Source organism: Nycticebus coucang, chromosome 1, assembly GCF_027406575.1.
Source record: "Nycticebus coucang isolate mNycCou1 chromosome 1, mNycCou1.pri, whole genome shotgun sequence".
Taxonomy (NCBI): Eukaryota; Metazoa; Chordata; class Mammalia; order Primates; family Lorisidae; genus Nycticebus; species Nycticebus coucang.
The window spans coordinates 5,489,005-5,511,815 of record NC_069780.1 but is presented as its reverse complement, the minus strand read 5'-3'; the positions used below and the strand labels follow the sequence as shown (position 1 = coordinate 5,511,815).

The 22,811-nt window shown below is 45.2% G+C and overlaps 1 long non-coding RNA gene across 1 annotated transcript; it reads left to right on the top strand.

Annotated features, from left to right (window-relative positions):
• The first annotated feature begins 2,194 nt into the window (after positions 1–2,194).
• LOC128581207 (uncharacterized) lies at positions 2,195–22,563 on the top strand. The gene is made up of 3 exons (XR_008378780.1): positions 2,195–2,310; positions 4,558–4,655; positions 22,253–22,563. It is a non-coding gene; the product is annotated as an uncharacterized LOC128581207 (long non-coding RNA).
• The last annotated feature ends 248 nt before the right edge of the window (positions 22,564–22,811 follow it).

The following is a 22,811-nucleotide window of genomic DNA, read 5'->3' as shown; positions in this document are numbered from 1 at the left end:
TGAGATTGCTTTCTTTTTTTTTTGTTGTTGTTGTTGGTGTTATTGGTGTATAGAAATGCTACTGGTTTTGGCATATTGATTTTCCATCCTGCAAATTTGTTGACTTCATTTATTAGTTTTAAGAGCTTTTTGGTGGAGTCTTTAGGTTTTTCAATATAAAAGATCATGTTGTCTGCAAAAAGAGAATCGTTTAAGCCCTGGAGTTTGAGGTTGCTGTGAGGTATGATGCCATGGCACTCTACTAAGGGTGACAAGTGAGACTTTATAATAATTTGACTTTCACTTTTCCAATTAAGATGCCCTTTATTTCTTACTCTTGAGTAATGGCTCTGGCTAAAATTTCCAGTATTATGTTGGGTAAGAATGGTAACATTGGGTATCCTTGTCCTGTTCCAGTTCTTAGAGGAAAAGCTTTGAGTTTTTTCCTCCTTAGTATGATGTTTACTCTGTAGGCTGGTCATATATGGCTCTTATTATATTGATGTATGTTTATTCTATATCTAATTTTGAGAGTTTTTATCATGAAGGAATGTTGAATTTTACCAAATGCCTTTTCTGCATCATTTGAGGCAATCCTATGGTTTTTGTTGATGTGATATATCCCATTTCTTGATTTGCATATGTTGAACCATCCTTGCCGTCCTAGAATAATTCAACCTGATATGGTACATCTCTTAATTTTCACATACATGTGTATTACAAGAACATGTTATGTCCTCAAACAATGGGGAGGTAAAACGTAGTACTAACAAAAGAAACCAAGATGATGCCATTCTCAGATTATTTTCCTTGGAGAACCACAAACTAAAAGAAAATGAAGGCAGCTGGAGTCTGGGGACTAAATAAAATGATCCAAGAAGAACCCTTAGAAACCTTTTTGCCAGCATATCCTTTTTGAAAACCTTACTTGACTAGATCCTTCAACTGGTCAAAATATCCATCAAAATGAGGAGGTCAAGAGTGGGGAAACCTCAAGGTGGAAGCACTGAAATAAGAAACCACAGAAAATAATTACTACAAATTTGGTTACAGATCAAATGCAGTTAAAATATTTTAAAAATTATTGAATTTTTAAAAATGTAATAAAAATAAGTTAATAGGCCAGGCATTACACACCTGTAATCCCAGCACTTGGGAAACCAAGGTGGGTGAATTGGCTGAGCTCACAGGTTCAAGACCAGCTTGAGCCAGAGCGAGACCCGTCTCTAAATATAGCCAGGTGCTTATAGTCCCAGATACTTGGGAGGCTGAGGTGAGAGGAATGCTTGAACCCAAGAGTTTGAGGTTGCTGTGAGCTAAGACACCACGGCACTCTACCAAGGGTGGCAAAGTGAGACTCTGTCTCAAAAAAAAAAGTTAATAATTACATCTAAGGGAATGGAACATCATTATAATTTGTTAGTGGTTGTACTGATTTCTTGGCTCTAGGTGTATAGATATAATGAGAGCCAGGCTTTATAAACTCTGTAATTTTTTTTTCAAATGCTTTAAAAATGAATTTGCTTTGTTTCCTTCAGTTTCCTAACAAATAGCAGTATTTCTTACCATGTTCATCTTGCCATTTTTTATCTTGGATTTTTGTGAATTGAGGAAGTGCTTCTACTTTTTATGGCATTTTGGTTAAATGACACGATGGCTTTCATTATAGAACCATATGGTAGTGGTTATCCTCTTCTATTTCCATATATATACTTTATATTTCCATATTTTACTATTGTTTTCTTTTTATCATGTTATCTATAAGATCTAAGACATATTATTTCAAAAACTTTATTCTTCTGTAATGTCTAGAACCCAGACCATACAGATGGCGAGATAGCCTGACAGGCAGACACCCCCAGGTGTAGTTATAAGAACTCTCCTCACGCAGTGTCAGACAGCATGTTGTACAGGGAGGTGAGACAGGGAACCAAGTAGCACAGCTAACCTTCCTGATGCCCTTCATCCTACCACTGACCCCTGATGCATGAAACGATCCCACACACCAGGTTGTCCAGCTCTTGCTTTAGAGATGAGGAGGGAGAAGGAAAGAATTTTCCAGGGGGAACTTCCGCTGGTTAATCATAGTTCATAGGTCAGAATCTAAACCTCCTGACTTAGTTTGCTGGTTAAAATTTGTGCCTTGGTGTTTTCTTAGAAATGAGCATTATAAATGATGAAGCGGTAAGTGAAGACGAGGAGGGAAGTCCAGGAGGGGCCTCCAGATATGACCTAATCAACGGTCAGCTCCTGTGCACCCCACACCTTGTTCCTCTAGCCATTCGGCCTACTAGACTCTGGTTTGGAGTTTGCTCTCAGAACCCTTCTCTAGTAAGTGACTTTGTTGGGATGTGATGTTTTAGACTCCATGGAAGGAGTCTCTTTGTTTCTCCTGACAATTTCTATCTCTCACTGCTCAGTCTCAGCCGCCTTCTGTTCTTCTTAGTGGATTTCTGTCCAGGGGCATTAGCTGGATGCAGCTTTGAGTGTATGCCATATGCTGTCTCCATTCTCTTTATTTTTTGCTTTTCTCATGGTTTAAAAAAAAAAATCCTAGATTGTTGGAAGCTCTTCAGATTGAGCATCCAATGCTTTCCAGCTTATATTTGATTTTCTTAAATCATATTAACCATTTTTAAGTGTACAGTTCAGAGAGAGGTTCTAAGTGTGTGAGGTTCTGACAATTAAGTTCGAGAACATGCCACTGTGAGCTTATGTTGGCAGCACTGCAGACACAGCTCAGTGAGGGTCACAGCCTGGGTGCCTCAGCATCTTACAGCTGTGTCCGTGAGACGGGTGGTAGTGACTTGCTGAGTGGTGTTCATTATTGTTGCGTGTTTTTGTGTGCTGTTGAAAGAATATTGGAACTTGACTTAGGGCAAACAACAAACTTTAAATTTCTTATTAAACTTGGCAAGAGCAGAAGTGAAATCAGGGACATGTTAGTCTACATTTTGGGGGATAATCCAATGAAGAAAATGGCAGTGTAGAAATGGATTAAACATTTTTTCTGAGGGAAGAGAAAGTGTCACTGATGAAGAGAGGTTAGTGTGGGCAGTAATAAGCAGAACTGGTGAACCATTGCAAAACCTCATCAAATTGTGTGTCAAAATCATCAGCTGACTGTGAGAAGCTTAGCAGATCAAGAAAACACACATAGAGAAACAGGAACGTCTTAACTGAAAATCTTGGCATAAGAAAGGTATGGGCAAAAATGGACCTGAAGGACCTCACCAATGAACAAAAGCAAAGGAGAGCTGAAGTTTGCCAAGAGGCAAAGTGATGTTTTGGGCTGAGTTATCACTGGTGATGAAACATGGGGTACCAACGTGACACTGAGACAAAGCCTCAAAGTGCACAGAGGAAGTCAGCCAGTTTTCCGTGACCCCCAAATTTCTGTCAGTCCAAATCAAGAGTCAAAACAATGTTGCTGACTTTTTTTTTTAATATTAGAGGGATTATTTATCATGAATTTGTACCAACTGGACAAATAGTTAACCAAGTTTTCTTCTGTGAGTGCTGAAAAGGCTGCGTGTAAAAGTTAGATGAAATGTCCTGAAACTTGTCACCAACAACTTGTGGCTCTTGCATCACAACAAGGTACCAGCTCACACAGCACTGTCTGTGAGGGAGTTTTTAGCCAATAAACAAATAACCGTATTAGAACACTCCTCCTATTCACCTGTTGTGGCCACCAAAAACTTTCTCTTTACCTGAAGATAAAGGAAATATTGAAAGAAGACATTTTGATGACATTTGGGGCATTAAGGATTACCCTGAATAAGGTGACATCTATGATGGCCATCCCAGAAAAAGAGTCCAAAATTGCTTTGAAGGGTGGATGAGGCTCTGGCATCAGTGCACAGCTTCCCAAGGGGAGTACTTCAAAGGTGGCCGTGATGATAGTCAGCAGTGAGGCATGTAGCACTTTTTCTCGGAGTTCACAAACTTCACTGTTAGACCTCATTATCTGCATTTTCATCGTTGTGCAACAGACTCAAAAACTTTCTCATCTTGCAACATGGAAACCTGAAACCCATTAAAAACAACTCCCCTTTTCCCCTTTGGGTTTGACTTTACATTAAGGGGTAACAACATATAACAAGATAATTCTCTGGTCTGCAATCAGGAAAGGAAACAGCTTTAATTCCTAAGACCTAGTCTTAGGTAAAAATGTGGGTGCTAGGATGGTCATCTCAAAATTAGGGGGAAACTCATGCATAAGAAATAGTTATGTCTTTGGATGCAATAGTTTCTATACAGAAACACACATACACATACACACAGAGGTTGAACGATACTTGGCTGCTGTATCATTGATATTTCTTTTTTTTTTTTTTGCGGTTTTTGGCCGGGGCTGGGTTTGAACCCACCACCTCTGGCATATGGGGCTGGCGCCCTACTCCTTTGAGCCACAGGCTCCACCCTGACTCATTGATATTTCTAACCTAAAGCAACCATAGCCACGAGGGATGTGCAGCACACAGGACCCATTTTTTAGTGGCAGTTCCTAAAGGAGTTTGTGGTTACAACACCCAGTCCTTCTGATGCGCTAACGGTGCAATTTCTGTCTTTGAGGCGGCCCTGAATTCTTCCATTCCCATAGGAAGCCCGCCATCTGTTCATCAACTGGAGTCCCTGAAGGAGCAGCTGCAGCCTCTCTCTGAGTCTGAATGGTATGTGCTAGTCATTAAGAAAGGACTCTGTGCTCCTTTATGCTTTGAGTCATAACTGTGCCTTCGGTTGGTTCCAAGAAAACTGTTTGCTCTGATCCCAAGGAGGCATGTTTAAGACCTGTTCCCAGCAATGTAGTCCCGGCAGATAGTGACCAGCTTGCATAAATCTCTCCGCTCAGTTTTCATCCAAAAAAAGGAAAGTATTTTGGAAAAACTCACCTTTATTCCTTGTTGAAAATGAAGCAATAGCCATTTGATTTTCTTTTTTTTTAATTGTCTCTGGGAGAGCAGCTGCGCTCAGATCTGGGGAGAGCTTCTCTGTGAGGACAGAGGTTAAGAGACCCTGGTGTCCTAGAGCTGGTGCAGGCCTTGAAGATCCATGCATCTAGTTCCCCTCAGTCTTCAGCTTTGTGTACAATCTCACTAAATTTTGCTATGTCTTTGTATTGCCTATTATTTAATAGATACTTGAGTTGATTTTTTATTGATGCACTTTTCACACTCCCTTTTATCTTACATAATATCTATCAACTACTGTTAGGGTCAGAACTCACCCTGGGGAATGAGAATTTTGACTCAAAGATTAGTGTAGGTTTGAAGTAAGAAGTTTATTTTATTTCTCAAGAGAGGAACAGGCACAGCACGAAAGGAAGAAGAACCACAGGCCCGAGGACGCACGGACAGGGCTTTCATTGGGATAAAGAACAGAGTAGTTATTGTTACAAGATGATCACAGGAGACAGTGTCCTTTTTCTTCTCTTCTGTGAGGCCGGCTGCAATCGCCTTCTCAGGACGTGGGCTGGCAGATGGACTCTGTCCGCTCAGAACCATTTCAGTTCTTTAAACTAAGTTAACCCTCAGGTGGTTATGTTCCACAACCTGGAAATACACATAGGAAAAGCGTTCTGGATGATTACATTTATCTAGAATTTAGTTTGAAGAATTTGGGGAGATGAGACAGCTTGACAATATGATTTGGGAAGATGGTGGAGGACCGTGGATGTTAGGTATAGAGTGGAAATATCTCCCTGGGCTATAAGCTCTTAACCCTGAGGTCTGAGTAACATCTAAAATCCTGTGTAATGTTTAGTGGATTTATGCCTATGGGTATTTGCACGTGTGGTGGGGAGAGTCCTTCATAAGAAGTTAAGGACCGTGGCTCTTGGCAGTGGGGGGGATTTTGGTTGTCAAATAGGGGAATCAGCATGTTTCAGAAATACCAGTTTGGCGTAGGATGAGAAATGGAATGGAATGAGGATGCCATGGCAGAGAGACCAGGAGGGGACTGACGCAGTCCCAGCAAAGGGACCTGAGCAGGCCTGAGAGAGCCATTCTATTGGGGGGGGACTTAGAAACGTGGTTTTAGGTAATAAGGATGAGGACTGATGCTGGTTTTTCTTGTTTTGTTTTCTGAGCCTCGTCCATGAAGACAAGTTGTTGAGTGAGAATTATGTAATATAAATATAAATATTGCTTCTATAATTCCTGTTTTTTTTGTGTATTTGTGCATGGAGGAAGAGAAATTAGGGGAAATGTAGCAAAAGGCACATTGATTTTGCAGTTACTAGGGTGTGTGGGAAGCAATGTGCTCTGTTACTTCTGTTTGAGGGTGAGTACTTCACAGTAACTGTTGGTACTTACCCCTGTGGTGCTCCAGGAGTGAGAAATACACTTCGTGAACAAAGCCGCTCCCAGGGCTCAGATATTGTGCTGGGTGACCTCATAGGTATTTCATGTCTAATTACAAATGAAGAGAAGTAAAATTAGAGTCACCTACCCAGAAAACTGAACACTAAGCAATAGAGAATGAGGATTGATTCCTTCACTTTTCAGGGGCTCACTGGGCACGGATGGAGATCCTAGGAAGGGGCACAGTCCGTTAGGAATGGTAGAACCAGTGCACGCCGCCCGGCTGGACGCTGCATGGCCAGTTCAACAAATAAACATAAACATGCCCCAATGAATGGTTATGTACCACCTTGTGACAGCTTTATTATGGAAGAACTGACCCTCCTCTCCCCACTCCAGAGATCATTATCCTAATTTTTAATTGCAGTTTTATTGAAAACCTGAAAAGCTAGGCCACACAAGGGATGATACAGAAGACGGCCTCTGGGGGTGTAGGATGGACAGCGCAGCCCTCACTTTGCATGAAGGCCTCTGCGTCTAGCTCAGATTGCTGCTGCTGGAAAGCCACCACAATTACTATTTGATATTTTGGAGGTGACATCTACATTGAAAAGAGTGCTTCATAAATAACAGGCTCCCATAAATAGCTGGCCTGCTCCAGAAATTGCAATTGAAAATTGCAATATAGCTATAAGTAGCTAAGAGTAAGGGAAAAATAAAAGAAGGAACGTTCAGGAAAGCTGTTTGTGGGTGGACTGGCTGAACTTGCAAAACAGCACGATGAACAGAAAGCTAAGATTGTAGCTGGGCAGCCAGGACAGAAATCTATGCTGGGAAGGTCAGAAGTGGACTGGAACCTTGGGCCTTTTGACTTTATATAAATAACATGAAACTTTTTTTCTGTACAACTAAACAAAACCATCCTCTAATTTATTAAAACTTGGTATTGCATTTGCATGCAATTAAAGTGGGAGTTTAAAAAATCAGGATGGTAGAATTTACCCCCTTGGATGCTACTTATTTGGAATAGAAAAAAACTCCTTCCTTCAACTTAGTGTCTCTCTCCAGGGTTGCTCAGTGGGCCTGTGTCAGGGGAAAGAGTAGAGTGGATGGTGCAGCTTCTCCCCAGACACGTCACATTCCCTAGTGGGGTTTTAAAAATTATCATAATGGCTTTAGTACCTTTCCCAAAGGTGGCACTTTTATCTGACTTTCTGTGTTACTGTCCTATGACGGCAGTAATCAGACTTTTTTTTTGTTTTTTGGCAACAGAGTCTCAGTCTGTGGCCCTGGGTAGAGTGCTGTGGCCTTCATCCAGCTCACAGCAACCTCAAACTCCTGGGCTCCACTGATCCTTCTACCGCAGCCTCCGGAGTAGCTGGGACTATAGGCGCCCACCACAGTGCCCAGCTAGTTTTCTATTTTTAGTAGAGATGGGATCTCATTCTTGCTCAGTCTGGTCTTGAATTCTTGAGTTCAAGGAATCCTCCTGCCTCAGCCTCCCAGACTGCTGGGATTACAGGCATGAGCCAGAAATTAGACTTTTAAAGAGAGGTAACGTTCGTAGTGTCCAACTCTGTCTGTAGATAGCAAGCCCTGGCTGGTTATTGCTGAAAACAAACGAGGGCAACATTCAGTGGCTGACAGCAGTAACTTAACATCACAGCTCTGTGCCTACGGGTCAGCCCTGGATCAGGAGCTCTAGGCCAGGCTTGGCTGGGACCACTCGGCTCCAGGGCTCTCATCCTCCTTTTGGGACTGCTGAACTTGCCCTGACTTTTCCTGGTGATGGCAGAGGGCCAAATGAGGAAAATGTGCCAGGTCTTTGGGGATTTTGGCACACCATTATCTCCCCCTCATTCTTCTGGCCACAAGTCACACGGCTGGACCCAAAGTGAGGAGGTGGGGAAAATGCACTTTCCCGCTATTGTGGGGACCCACAGTCACACGATGGGTGTGGATACAGGGGAGGGTGAAGGACTGGAGGGCATTAATGCCGTCTCTCTCATTGTTTACTCATTAAACGTCTTGAGGTGGTTGCTTCATCTTTCTAAATCTTCACTTACTCATCTCTGAAACTAGAATAATAAAATGTTCAGATGGGTAGGTAGAGCCAGGGACCTGATCCAAAGCAGCTGTGTTTTCTTCTTTTTCTTGGTCAGTGTGCGTGGCCACCTGTCGGCTCCCATCACACTCCCAAGATGCGGTCGTGCTGAGACCACCTCCAGTGCCGTTCAGAGGCGGTTCCTGACAAAAGAAAAGGGAATGAGCCCAACCTGGAGTTCTGCTCTGCTGATGTTGAGTCCAGGAATGCAAACCTGGGTGGTGGGGACCTCTCCCTGGTGGCCTTCGAAGTGACTGTCAACACGATATTAATTTTCTTTGTGGTTCTCACCCAGAAATATGAAGGACATACTTAGCCCAAATAACCCGAGTTTTCTCATTGCCCCCTCATGCATTAACATCAGAACAGTGTTTAATATCAGCAGTGGTATCTCTGCCTGGTCCACTGTTAGGTGTCCAGTGATGTCTAACACCTCCTCCTGGAGGATAAGTTTGTGAGAGGGGCCTAGAAAGAGAGTGTGAACGTGAGCTGAGTAGCTAAGAGCATCACACCCCATACCTGGTTTAATCCTCACGTCAGCTCTGTGAGCTACAGACCGTTATTTTCCCCGTTTTACAAACATACTTATTTAAGGCTTGAAAGGGCTGGGTCTATTGCTCAAGTTCATATAACATAACTGTAATTTATAAGAATTGAGTCTCAAATGCAGATCTGATTCTAAACTCTTACCATTATCTACTTTTGTTTTAAAAGAGCAACAGTATTATAATTAAGAGTTCCTACTTAAGATTTAGAATTAAATAAACCATGGGTAAAATCTTTGTTGTTAAAAATTAAAAACACAATAGCAAAGACATCTAAAATGATGAAAAATATTATTTTATTTTGTGTTCTGTGAATTGTTATGTATATACTGTGCACGTAAATCACCAATATATCACTAAAGACGCATATTTCACATAATAATTCAACTCTACAAAGCACTTGAATTCTCACCAACCTATATAACTAAGATGAATGTCACATGAGCATTTAAGGCATAATTCGCTTGCCTTTGAAAAAACTTTAAGGCCTTTTTTGGAGATGATTTAAATAGTCCAGCACTCTTTTTAAAGCAGTCTGGGGAATTCTGAGCTGATACTTCCTCTTTTGCTTTGTAACTTTCCCTCTAAAATGATTTACTTGACCTTCAACTGTGCTCCAAATTGAGATCGTTCTTTTCCAAAATAGCCATTGAGCATCTACTGACTGGAAGGTCTGGCTACAGATGATAATGGAGAGGATCTAGTAGAAGAGATAGCTCTCTAGACTTCATCATTTAAACTTTGCGTTCTTCGCCTTCCACCATCTCGCCTTTAGTTCCTCTCCCACACCGACTTCTCATTCAAATAAATCACAAGGTTTGAATTTGGGGGTCTGGATGTGAGAGTTACACCAAGGTGTACGTCATGGACACCAGCTTCCTCTTAGACCAACTGGTGGCCCCTTTCCCTTACTCTCCTGAGCCTCAGGGAGCTCACATTGCCTGTTGCACCACCAAGAAATAAGCCGGAAAAGTCGATGAAATGTGGAAACTTGCAGGGTAACAGAGAGGGGGGAAGTGGGGCACTCGGAACATACCCATGGAGGAGCGAGTGGCCTACCAACACGGAGAACTGGGTATGTTTTCTAAAAGCAAATAGCAGGGAAATTGTTTTCTTCTTGGACTTGGGACTCCCAGCCCTGCTTTTCCTCTCCTTCTCACACGTCTTCTCCCCATGTCCTTTGCAGACTCTGCCCTCCGTGTGTAGAGTGCTTAGGACAGTGGTTCTCAACCTTCCTAATGCCTCCTAATGCCGCAACCCTTTACTACAGTTCCTCATGTTGTGGTGACCTCCAACCATAAAAGTATTTTTGTTGCAACTTCATAACTGTAATTTTGCTGCTGTTATGAATCGTAATGTAAATATCTGATATGTAGGATGTATTTTCATTGTTACAGAGGGGTTGCAACCCACAGGTTGAGAACTGCTGACTTAGGACTTCATCCCGGGATTTGGGGGGAGTATACTTTACACTGACTCTGTTAGACAATCTTATCCCCTAACAAGCTTTCACATATCACTTACGTTCCAGCAATTTGTACATTTTGTCCTCTCTAGGTTGGGTCTCTCTTCTAAATTTCAGATTTGTACAACTGCTGACTTGATAGCCCCACCCGGGCACCTCAGAGCCTCTCATCTCAAACTCAGCATATCTGAAACTTGCTTATCCCTCTAATTGGCCCCCTTTGGTTTGTGCAATCTTAATAAACGCTAACTCCATCCACCTGGCTGCTCGTGCCAGAAACCCAGGAGTCTTTCTTTTTCTTTATTTCCTCTTTGAAATCAGTAATTTAAGTTTATTCCAGCTATCATGTGTCACGAGCGTGCCTCCAACTCCCTCGCTCAGACATTGGGCTGTACTCAGCTGTCTGATTTAGGGATCTGTGCAGTCTGTGGCACTGGGACATCATCAGAATTTGGACCATATAGCATTGAGAAAATGAGTAGAATAACTCTGGAAATCATAAAAGTAGGAGCCCACTGTGATTCTAAGATGAATGCTCCCATTATTATTTAATGTGTCAGAGATAAATTAGAATCATTAGCATTTAAATATCATTTAAAGTGTAATATTATGTTAATATTTGGATGATGGATTCTTGTTATAAATGCAATGTTATGTCAAAAAGAGCGTACTGCTTTGATAAGGGCTGTCACGGGGCCTGTAACTGTGGTCTGCCCATCTGTCACAGGCCAAACGGTCACGTTTCTTATTACTGGGGTTAGTGCTGTAGTCTGTGCTTTTTCTTCTTTGAGCTTTCACTCTCTCAGATGGGCGTTTGGTCAAACTCTAGGGCAGTGGGGAGACAACTGTCCCTTTACCTGGCACCGTCTTTACTGCACACAAATGCTGAATGGATGGTGGCCTGGAGGGGCGAGTGTGGACGGCTGAGTCAGAGCTGAGGGCAGGGGAGGGGACGTGCAAACCTTTCCACTATGTCTCCTTCATTGTTTCCCTCCACAGTCCCCTGGGCAGTCTCCATGTACAATCTGGCACTTGTCCTCCAAAGTAAAACACAAATCTACCCAGCTCCACATCCCACCAGCCCCCACTGCCTTTTCCTGGACCTCTGTGATAGTTATCTAGGGTCTTTCTTTTCCATGCTCCCCCACCTGGAGATGGACAAGGTCATTGTCTACACCACAGCCAAAGTGATCGTAAAGCCAAGTGCGGGCACGGGCCAACTTTGGAGGAATGAGGGTGCAGTCCCAGCCCACTTCAGTAAAGCAACTATCACAGTAAAGGGAGTCATGCAGCCCTTTGGTTTCCCAGTGCACATAAAGGTTGTGCTTATTCCACACTGCAGTCTGTCAAATGTGCAGTAGCATTATGTCTGAAAAACGCCTGTTCTATTTAAAACATACTGGTTTGCTAAGAAATGCTAATGGTCAGCTAGCCTTCGGAAAGTCATTATCTTTCTGCTAGTGAAGGGTCCTGCCTTGAAGCTGATGGCACTGACTGGTCAGCGTGTGGCTGCTGAAGGCTGGGGTGGCAAGTTCTTAAGATGGACAGCAGGGAAGTCTGACACATCAACTGACTCCCTCTCACCGGAGCTTTCTCTGAGTAACAGCGTCTTACCTATTGTGGAACCTCTTTCAGATTGAGTCCATTGTCTCAACCCCCTGCTACCGTTTCATCAGCTAAACTTACTCACTATTCTAAATTCATTATTGTCATTTCAATATTGTTTATAGCATCTTCACTAGGAGTAGATTCCATCTCAAGAAACCATCTTCTTTGTTCATTCATAAGTGACTCTTCGTGCACTGAAGTTTGATCATGAGATCACACAATTCAGTCCCATCTCTGGCCTCACTTCTAACTGGAGTTCTCCTGCTATTTCCACTGTATCCCCTTCTTCCACTAAAGTCTTGAATCTTGAACCCCTCGAAGTCATCCACAAAAGTTGCAACTAACTTCCTCCAAACTCCTGTTATGTTGGTACTTTGACCTCATCCCATGAATTACAAATGTTGTTAACAGCATCTAGAATGGCCAATTCCTTCCAGAAAGTTTCAGTTCACTTTGCCCAGGTCCAGCAGAAGAATCACTGTCTATAGCAGCTATCACTTAGAAAATTCACTACATAATAAGACTTGAAAATCAAAATTACTCCTTGATCCACAGGATACAGAATGGATGCTCTGTTATCAGGCATGAAAATAAAACATCATTGACCTTGTCCATCTCCAGCAGAGCTCTGGGTGACCAGGAAGGAGTTTGTCAGTGAGCAATAATATTTGAAAGCAATTTTTTTTTTTTTCCTGAGCAGTAGCTTTCAATAACAGGCTTAAAATATCCAGTAAACCATGCCATAGACATATGAGCTGTCGTTTAGGCGTTGTTGCTCTGTGTATAGAGCACAAACAGAGTAGGGTTAGCATAAAGCTTGAGGGCAGGAGGATTTTCAAAGTAGTAAATGAGCATTGGCTTCAACTTAAAGTCACTATCTGCCTTAGCCCCTGATGAGATAGTCAGCCTGTGCTTTGACGCTTTGAATCTAGACACTCACTTCTTTTTAGTCCTGAAAGTCCTCGTGTTAAGACCAAATTCCGCCACTGAGAGATCACCAAACACACGTGCAAAAAAACAAAGGTGTGACTTTATTCAAGCATGCTCGGGCCGTACCTCTGGCAGGACTCTGCTCAGAGGGGACGATGCCCAGGCAAAATGATGGCAGGTTTTATACTCTTTGGCGTGATGCATTTTGGGTTGCAATAAAATGCAGGGGAAAATTCCTGGGGGAAACCGGGACCAAGCCGGGGGGTTGGTCGGTGCAGGGATGAGGTGACTTAGGAGGTTTGGGATTAGCTGGCTCTACCCGGGACTGGCCCTGCCTGGAGGCTGTGAGAACAAAGGCATGCATGTTGGATGGCTGGCTCTATCTGGAACTGACCCTGCCGGAGGCTGTGAGACCCAGGAGCAAGGGCCAACTTTCACCTGGTGGGGACAGCAGCTGTGACTCTCTCTGCCCCCTTTGCTTCATTTTTCTAACCAGCCTTCCTCCTGCTCTCTCTCCCCTTCTATATCCCCTCTGTCTCCCATGGCCCTCAATATCTCTGGGTGGGAGTTAGTCCACATCGTAGTGTAAATAACCCACTTGTAGTCAACATCCTCCTTTTCTAGCAATTAAAGAGTTACTATAAAGTTTGTTAAAAACTGTTTTTGGCTGTGAAAAAACTGGGGTTGCTATGTTACAACTGTCTTGAGATAAGGTGCTGGCATTCGGCAGAAGCCCCAAGGTCAATTACTTATTTAGAACTAGAGGAAAAAAACAGCTCTTTTCTTTTAAAACTGTAGCTTGCAGCCACTTTTCTCTCCCCTTCCCCTCTGCCCCATCGCAGAGTTAGAGTTCGGCGCTGGGCCCTTCACTCGATGGCCTCTTTGTCAAATAGGAGGTTATTTGGCGGCGCCTGTAGCTTAGTGGGTGGGGCACCGGCCACATACACCAAGGCTGGCGGGTTTGAACCCAGCCCGGGACTGCTAAACAACAATGACAACTGCAACAACAACTAAAAAATAGCCGGGCGTTGTGGCGGGCGCCTGTAGTCCCAGCTACCTGGGAGGCCGAGACAAGAGAATCGTGTAAGCCCAAGAGTTAGAGGTTGCTGTGAGCTGTGACCCCACGGCACTCTACCGAGGGGGACATAGTAAGACTCTGTCTCAAAAAGAAAAAAAAAAAAAGAAGGTCGTTTGATTTGCACTGGAAGTCTGGTGCTGAGTGGGTGCCCTCCCGGTTACGTCTGCTAGCCCTTCTGGGTAGCTCGCTGCCACCCTCATTAGCCTTGCTGCTGCACCTCGCCATTGTCATGGTCTGGAGATGGTGTCCTCGCCCCAACCAACTGCCCAAGCTCTGGTCACTTCACACTTTCCTCAGCAGCTTCCTTCTGTCTCTCAGCCTTCACATAACTGAAGGGAGTCAGGGCCTTGCTCTGCTTCAGGCTTTGGCTTAAGGGAGTGTTGTGGCCGGTTTGATCTTCTATCCAGACCCAAAAACCTTTCTCCATAACACCCATAAAGCTGTTTTGCTTTCTTATCATTTGTGTGTTCACTGGAGCAGCACTTTTAATTTCCCCAGAACTTTTCCTTTGCATTCACAGGATGGCCAACTGTTCGGTGCCAGATGCAAGTTTTTACCTCATTTTGGCTTTTGACACGCCTTGCTCCCTAACCTTAATCATGTCTAGCTTTGGATTTAAAGTGAGAGATGTGTAACTCCAGTGAAAATGGGAACACTTAGAGGTTAATGAAAGGTGATTAATTGGCTTGACGTCACTATTACTCTGTCTCAGGGAATAGGGAGGCCTGAGGAGAGGGAGAAAAATGAGGGAACATCTGGTTGGTATAGAGGTCAGAATATCAGTAACATTTATTAATTAAGTCTGCCTTCTTATTTTGGTGTGGTTTGTGGTGACTCAAAACAATGATAGTAGTACCATCAAAGGTCTATGATCGCAGATCATCATAATAGGTGCAATAATGACTAAAAAGTTGGAATCTTGCAAGAGCTACCCAAATGCGACACGTAGACACAAAGTGAGTGTGTGCTGTTGGAAAAGTGGAGCCAGCAGGGCTGTTTGGTGCAGAATCACACGAGCCTTCAGTTCATATGAAACACCGTCTGTACAGCATGACAAAGCCAAGTGCAATGATGCAAGATGTGTCCGTAAGTTTTCTGCTTCTTAAAGCTCTTTGAGGCCACGCACGGTGGTTCAGGCCTGTAATCCTAGCACTTTGGGAGGCTGAGGCAGGTGGATTGCCTGAGCTCATGAGTTCGAGACCAGCCTGAGCAAGAGCAAGAGCCCATCTCTACTAAAAATACAAAATCTGGCTGGGCATTGTAGTGGGCACCTATAGTCCCAGCTACTTGAGAGGCTGAAGCAGGAGGATCTCTTGAGCCCAGCAGTTTGAGGTTGCTGTGAGGTAAGATGCTGTGGGGCTCTACCAGGGTGACAGAGTGAGACTCTGTCTCAAAAGATAAAAAGAAAAAAAAGAGTGGGTGAATGTTTCTGAGCAGTCCCTGGACATCCTGCCTCCTGGCCGTGCGGCTTGCTTTTCTCTCTGGACAGAAGCCTTTTCTCTAAGTTTCTGATTTCCTTAGCTAATTAACTTCTACTAACTGTCCAGATCTAGGCTGAAATGTCACTGCCGCAGAGAGATATTTTACAAAATTATTGCTCTAACTTGTCACCCTCTGTCATTTTGTCACATGATACTGTTCCCTAAGAGCTTCTAAAAATTTTTAATTCTATGTTCAAAAAAATTTTGGAACTCTTTTTCTGGAATGGCCATCAGAGTTGTCGGAGTATGAGGTCTGACAGCTAAGTTTGCAAACTCATCCTACAAAAAACACTTTGAAGAGTGGCGCTGGCGTCGGAGCAGGACCTCCCCAGGGGAGTCCTTCCAAGGTGACCGCACTGATGGTTACAATGAGGCGTGGAGCTCTTTTTCTAGGATGAGTTCACAAACCTACTTCTCTGACCTTGTAGTGTTACTTCGTCCCAGGCACTAATCTACGTGCTTTATTTATTAACTCTGTTGATCTTCACAACTACTCTGTCAGTAGAAGTTGTTCTTATGTTGTGCAGATGGAGAATGAAGCGCAGAGAAGGAGCGTGACCAGCCCCAGAGTCTGGATCCAGAGTCTGCGCCCCAGCACGAGGCAGCGAAAGCATTTCTTCTGGGGACTGGGAAGATACTGTCCAGCCTCATGGCTGCTGATGATCTAAATTAATCAGATGGAACTTAGACAGCCTAGAAAAATTGATAGTCACTGTATTCCCTAGACTGTCTCTTTCAATTACCAGTTTCTCCAGTAACCTTGTAGCTCCTGTCGGGTTTTATCTGCATCAGCCTGCCTAGCAAACCAAGCCTAAAACGTTCTATTCCTGCTCATCTTCTCTGCTGTTCACATTACTGAGTTGGTCAAATAGTCAACTTTGTTTCCCACCAGTGGTGACTGGCAGCTGGGCTTCTGTGCAGGCTCTCCGGCCCTGTGAGGTCACCGTTGCTTTACTGCAATATCACAGACTGTGTTCAGCAAGGCTGTGACGAGATGCGATCAGCAGGGCTCATTTTGACTGGGGTGAAACACCCCTCAACTTCCTGGTCTATAATGGGAGCATGAGAATAGCTGACTCAGAGTGCTGGGTGAATATTATGAAATTAAGTAGATCACTTCCGTGGGAGCTGTGATCAGGGCCTGCCGCCTCCAGGTGATGTCTGCTGCCTCCAAGTCACTGCGGCCGTGGGTATGCAGGTAGCAGTGAGGCAGACAGAGTGTTTCCCATGGCCCAGCCCTGTGCTTGGTGGTGATGTGCACACTGTTTTATATTGTGGAATTAGGAAGTACCTTTATGAGATGATTTCCCTGTGCGGTCTAAGACCCAAATTAGGTCCAATATTGTGTGCTGCTTCACATTTGGTGAAACTGGGTGGCTGGGGAGTGTTGAATGTCCCAACCACGCGTCCTCCTCCCCACCCTGCTCTTGCGGATCAGGTGCCTAAACCAATCAACCCTCCTAATCAAATGGACCGGGGCGGGTCCCACTCATCTAAACACCAGGCTGCAGTCGCTGAGAGCTTGCAGATTTATTTAAAAGGCCAATCATTGGGTCAAGGTGTGGTGGCTCACACCTGTAATCCCAGCACTTGGTGGGGGGAATGGGGGGGGGGCAAGGCAGGTGGATTGCTTGAGCTCAGGAATTTGAGACCAGCCTGAGTAAGAGTGAGACCCTGTCTCTATTAAACATAGAAAAACTAGGTGTAGTCCCAGCTACTCAAGAGGCTGAGGCAAAAGGATTTCTTGAGCCCAAGAGTTTGAGTTTGCTGTGAGCTATGACACCACAGCACTCTACTGAGGACAGCAAAGTGAGACTGTTTCAAAACAACAAAACAAAGCAAGTCAATCACATCTTCCCGTAGGAAACAGGGCAGTTCACCCCCTTGGCATCGCAGAGCCCGCCTCCCACAGCCCTGGGCTGCTCACTCTGCTCCTGAGCACAACCCGTGCGGCTTGGTGAAGTGTGTGGTGCCCCCGCTCCGACCCTGCGGTGAGTGTTCCTACTAATAAGCCGCTGTCATGGCCTCTGGCACTGTCAGGTGTTGTGTGTTTGGTCATCCCCATAATTCTATGGCGGGAATCCTTCAAACAACAGGGTGAAATAGGAGACTGTCAAATACCCAAGAAGAAGAAACTGAACTGAATGGGGGCCCCCCCACCGAATTCCTTAGATCATTGCTTCTCAAACTTCAGTGTGGAAACCAGTTACCTGGGGATCTGGTTAAAATGCCCATTTGACTCAGCAGGTGTGGGTGGGGCCTGAGAGTCTGCATTGCTGCCAGGCTCCTCAGACCACAGGCTGAATAGCAGGGCCTGAGGGACAGATGCCAGGCTGGGGGCGCTGGAACATTCCCTGCATCACCTGTCAATGACCTTGCAATCCTCTAAGAGTCTGGCCTCTCCCAGAATGACTGACATCACCAGGAGAATGACCGACATCACCAGGAACTGGGATATCCAGCCCAAGGGATGAGAAACTGATTAGGAACTGTGTAAGGTGCTGCTGGTACCAGAGGGGAAATGCTTAGGGATACATGTAGCTGGGAGAAAAGGTCCCTCCCCACCTCTGCCATTCTGCAATCAAAGAGGATTACTATTATAAACAAGAATATATTAGTGTCCAGGAAGCTCATCACTGGGCTCGGTGCCCACGGCACAGTGGTTACGGCGCCAGCCACATATACCAACGCTGGAGGATTCAAACCTGGCCCAGGCCAGGTAGACAACAATGACAACTGCAAACAAAAAAATAGTAGGTGTTGTGGCGGGCGCCTGTAGTCCCAGCTACCTGGGAGGCTGAGGCAAGAGAATCGCTTAAGTCCAGGAGTTTGAAGTTGCTGTGAGCTGTGTGAAGCCACGGACCTCTACTGAGGGTGATAAAGTGAGACTCTGTCTCAAAAAAAAAAAAACAAAAAAAAGCTCATCATTGGACCACTTAGGATTAAAGAACTTGCCTTATTTCCACTAGTTTTCTAGTAGGTTTCACTGGGAAAGATGTCTGTCTGACTCAGGAGAAGGGGGAAAAGAGACAGGTTGGTTGTAAAGTGCTCTAGTAACAAGCAAGGCAGATACTTCTCCCTGAGGCCAGGAGGCCAAGGAAGAAACTGGAGCTGAAATCAAATTGCGTTCCCCCCAGGAGGCCTGACCTCAGTGAAGACCCCAAGACAGAGCCCCAGCAGAGTCCACCGGCCCCCGGGGGCCGCGCATATTAGATTGGCCTGATGCTTAGCGGAGGGCCCTGATGCTAATTTGTTCCTCTTGACCTTCCCATGTGACTCTAGTCAGCCTGGGCCTCATTTGTTAAGCTTGCTTACATTGTGCATAATGGCTCATTATTTTTTATCAAGGAAGCAGCAAAGGAAACAATTATGCAAATGAATGAGGTGTGTTGTTTGCTGGAGAGTCTCCGGCTAATTGGGCACTGATACAAAACACCGTTGCCAGCTGCTAAAAAGAACCCCACCAATCCTGAATTCAGGTTAAGTATGTCGGTACCTACCAGATAAAATTAAAGCTCAGGAATAAAGCTACAATGCCAGAAGAACTCAGCTCGTCCTTGGGAAGGCTGAAGGCTTATCTCGGTCGGAGAAGGCAGAGCTCCTAACGGCGTCTCTGTTTAGTGGTTGCCACATGGGGAGAATTTGTGTTGAACCTGGCATTCCTGCCCCTGGCTGCTCCTCTGGATTTTCTCATTCACCTATTCATCTTGCCTGTTTAATTCAATCCAGCTGAAGTCTTTCCTTGCCAGACTCTGTGTGGTGTGGTTCCTTTATCCCTTACCAATGTCACCTCTTGTCACCCCACCTCACTCCACGATGTGGCCCCAATTCTGACTTACTGATTAGGTCGGGAACAGGTATCAGATGCTTCCATGTTATCCTGTGTATCTCCCGTAGGGTGTTTATATTTGAAATTAGTTGCTGTTGAAACGTGATCTAAGGCCCTTGGGCAGTTATGATTATTACGTCTCCCCCAGAACTCACAACCATCAGGGACGTTACACTGAAGGTGAGTTTCAAAACAGATTCTGTCCAACAGATACCACCAAGTGGGCATGAAGACTGTCGCACAGCCTGCTGGTTGGCTCCGTGAAAGCCTCGCTGTCTGTCTTTTTAAGCACCTAGACAGCCCTGAATTAAAAGCTTCATTTGAGGCAGAGGTAAACATATTCTAGTAACAAAATTCAGCTACATTTCAAATCAGGATCAAATGCTGAGTAAATGGTGGGTACGGGTCCAGAAGAAATGCCAAGGTCGAGAACATCATTTCAAAAGATATAAGGCTGTTAGATTTGCATTTGTTTACTATAGGAGTGGGGGTGCCTATATGACATTTTTAGTCATTTCATACAACTAGAATATTATTTATTGGATGGAAGAAAATTCATCTACCATATCCATTGTACTAGTAACACACCTGCTATTGATCAGACATTAGGGCAACTGTAGCCTGCTGGTCTCTGCCCCTGGACTGTAGCTTTCAAATGGTCTCCCGGGTGCAGACTAACCATCCTGGGAGGTTTATTTCTGATTAGGGAAGTTTGGATAATAACCATCCCTAGGATATAAACTGCTTACCCATTTATCACACAGGCTAGAAAGTGTTTAAAGTGCAATAATGTGCTAGTTGTTAAATTTGTGGGTTGAAGTCTGATTCACTTACTGGGGGTGGGGGGTAATTTATTCCCATCAATCCAGGCAGCTCCAGGCCTGCTGCCCTCACTCTTTTCTTCCCAGTGTTCCCCTGGATTCTCATGGTCCTGTGTCACTCCTCTGCCCTTTATTCCTTCTGTCACTCTGTGAGCAGCTTACCCCTGCTCTTTCTCTTCCTATTTGCATGGGAACAATCATATATATCCCGCTGCTGAAGCTGTAGGCATCCAAAGACTTGCTTCATCCTGTCCCGTGCGTGAAGGCTGTGCGCTGTCCTGCTTCATCCTGTCCCGTGGGTGAAGGCTGTGTGCTGTCCTGCTTCATCCTGTCCCGTGGGTGAAGGCTGTGCGCTGTCCTGCTTCATCCTGTCCCGTGGGTGAAGGCTGTGCGCTGTCCTGCTTCATCCTGTCCCGTGGGTGAAGGCTGTGTGCTGTCCTGCTTCATCCTGTCCCGTGGGTGAAGGCTGTGTGCTGTCCTGCTTCATCCTGTCCCGTGGGTGAAGGCTGTGTGCTGTCCTGCTTCGTCCTGTCCCGTGGGTGAAGGCTGTGTGCTGTCCTGCTTCATCCTGTCCCGTGGGTGAAGGCTGTGCGCTGTCCTGCTTCGTCCTGTCCCGTGGGTGAAGGCTGTGTGCTGTCCTGCTTCATCCTGTCCCGTGGGTGAAGGCTGTGTGCTGTCCTGTTTCCCCTGTGGAGGAGGATTGCCCTTCAGAGCTGTGTCTTCTTCTTCCCCCTTCTAATTTATCCCCAGACCTGTTTCAAATGGGACTAGGAGGGGTGGGCTGTAGGAGTCTTGGTCCTTTAAACCTCCCAGATGGAGTAACCAAGGGCCCCACAACACATCTGCCTTTTGTCTGCCTGGGACAGTCAATGGAGTCGATGGAGTGCTGGGCTGCATCGGGATCTTTTTCTCTGAATGCTCAGAGAGAACTGCTTTGGAGTTAGCATTAGAGCCGAGGTCAGAGATCTCAGAGCCACATAAAGCATGACAGGCTTTGAAAAAAACACATGGAATCCCTTCTCCAAGCGGCTGTCGTTTATAGCTCAGTCACTGTGCTCACCTGGACAGGGCCCTGAGACAGGCTGCTAGGGTTTCCATTCTCCTGATCAATTCAGAAGATACTCTAGTTCTGGACAAAGATTGAGCACAAAAAAGTGCTTGTCCCCTCTTATCAATATTTTATATCAGGATGGCATTTTCCAGACTTCCTGGCTGTTCTGCTATAAAGTCACTCTCTCACTGCCATGTTTCTGCTTTGGAGGCCCAGAGGGTCCATGTGGATTCCTGAGACTTCTGCTCGTCCCTGCAATTAGTCAAGAAGTCCTCAGGGGGAGCGATGGTTTACAGGAGAAAGCAGTGGCCATTTTATCCCTACACAGTTCATATATTTGCGACACAAGATTAACCATAGGCATCAGGTAAGTTTTGCTAGGTTCCTAACAAACCCAAATATGCTAACGGTGTTGCTTATGGCAGGAGACCACGTGGCCACTATTCCTGCTGACAGCTAGTTATTGTTGCAACCATGTCCTGTTCAGCTTAGACTTCAAAAAGTTCCCAGTCACTCCAGATGGACAGATTTTACCTCAGACTGTGCAGAGAGTAAGAATAAATGGCAGAAGCAGGATTCCTGGAAACTTCTAGGCTCCCCTCCTTCCCATACCTCCACTTGTCGGGGTGAGGGGTGCTGGAGCACCTGCTGGCCTCAGGTTCTCTGTGGGAAGTGAGGAGAGTACGGCAGGCGGGGGACAGCTTGGGAGCAGTTAGGACCAAGCATGCACAGGCAGCAGGCCTCTCGCTACTTCTTAAGCCCCTCTGTCCATGTAGGGGCTTCGTTTGAGGCCAGTGTAGAAGGTCTGAAGGGGAAGGGTCTGTGAAGTGCAGGAGCCCAACCCCCCAGTCCCAGCTGCCACCCCCTTGGCCAGATGGCCATTCTTCTCTCTCTTGCCACAAATGTTTTCTTTGATCTGTAACCCCACATTCCGTTCCTGCCAAAGCTTAACAACTGTTTTTTACTTGATATGGCAGATCTAAAAATATGTGGGTCTTGTCTTAGACTCTGATTTATGCTCAGCGTCTGAACCACTGTCATTCCTTCTTTTCTTAGGTAGTGCACACACGCCAGTCCGTGCCACGTGTAAGTGCGCGCCCGTGGACTCTCACACCCAAGTGCGCGCCCGCGGACTCTCATACCCAAGTGTGCGCCTGCGGACTCTCATGCCGAGGACGTTCAGCTTCTCAGTTGTCACACCTGCCAGGTCTTTATCCACCTCACACCTGAACTGAGCTGGGCCGTTGAAAACTATTGTGCGTGGGAAATCTGCAAGTCAGGGCGATGCCTGTGGCTCAAAGAGTGGGGTGCCGGTCCCATATACCGGAGGTGGTAGGTTCAGCCCTGGCCAAAAACTGAAAAATATAAATAAACAAATATTTCCCCCAACCTCTTCCTACCTTTGTGTTATATTTGGTGTTATCCTTTATGTTTGTTATTTTTGATTTTGATCAATGCGTGATATCCTAATTTTATTAAAGTGATTCAATCCTATTTCAAAGGATTAGGTATAAACATTATGATAGCAACAGTCACTGTGAATTCCTCTGAACTGGGACAAGTAAAACCATGGGAATGATGATTTTCACAAGACCCCCCTCCAAGAAAAAAGGTA